Genomic DNA, 1027 nt, shown 5'->3' on the forward strand with positions numbered 1-1027 from the left:
ATGATTTCAGCAAATATGAAAATAGAAAATCCTATTATTCTTTATCCATTCATAATATGAGAAAAAAGAGATGATACATTCCTCTATAGGAAAAATGGGTTTAGAGAACAGTTCTGATAGTATTTCACATGGCAAAGTATCAAAAAGCCTAAAAAGCAGTCCCCTTGCTCAGGGGGATAAAATGATTTCAATGTATTTCTCTTCTGAATTGTTTAGTAACTCCAAGTGATTTTCAAATTAGGGGGCAGATTACTGGCATTGAGTTCATAAAATTTAGATCTATCTTGAATAGGGACATTATAGAAACCAAGAACATCTCTAATCCTGCACAACTGGTGGAGTCTGGAGTTAGGGACTACATGACCCAAGTCATAAGCTAAATGTCCCAAAAGATTGAACTGTAGACAACCATCTTCCAGGGAAATGTCTTGCCAATTACTAGGAAAAAATGAGCCAAAAACTTATTTAACATAAGATTCCAAACGACCCTGGAGACCTTCAGGTGGTGTATATGTTTGGCTTCGTAAGGGTGGACACACTGGGATAGGTTCTTTTTTCACCTCTTTTACTGTCTCAGCAACCACTGGCTCTTTCTCTTTTCTGGATTGAGACCAAAATTCTCTTCAGGTGCCCCTGAGACTGTCCACATAAAGACACTTCTGATAATGCTGGACACAGATTGCACCACCATCTTCAGTGAGATCCATTTCAGCCATTCTAATGAGAGTGTAGGGGTATCTCACTGTGGATTTAATTTGCATTTCCCTAAAGTCTAAAGTTAGTAAGCCTCTTTACATGTGCTTATTTGCCATCTTTCTATCTTCTTTGGTGAAGAGTCTCTTTAAATCTTGACCATTTTTAATCGGGTTGTCCCTCTTTTTATTATTGAGTTATAAGATATCTTCATATATTCTAGGTGCATGTCCTTTGTTAGATATATGTTTTACAAACTTTTTTCCCCAATCTATGGCTCGTCTTTTCATTTTTTTAACAGTGTTATAATTAGAGTTCATGCTTTTGTATAATA

At 36.1% G+C, this 1027-nt stretch overlaps 1 pseudogene; it reads right to left on the minus strand.

The window, feature by feature from the left end:
• Window positions 1-212: 212 nt before the first annotated feature.
• LOC129480207 (large ribosomal subunit protein mL50-like) lies at window positions 213-691 on the minus strand (annotated as a pseudogene).
• Between the last annotated feature and the right edge of the window lie 336 nt (window positions 692-1027).

This window comes from Symphalangus syndactylus, chromosome 4, assembly GCF_028878055.3.
Source record: "Symphalangus syndactylus isolate Jambi chromosome 4, NHGRI_mSymSyn1-v2.1_pri, whole genome shotgun sequence".
NCBI classification, from domain to species: Eukaryota; Metazoa; Chordata; class Mammalia; order Primates; family Hylobatidae; genus Symphalangus; species Symphalangus syndactylus.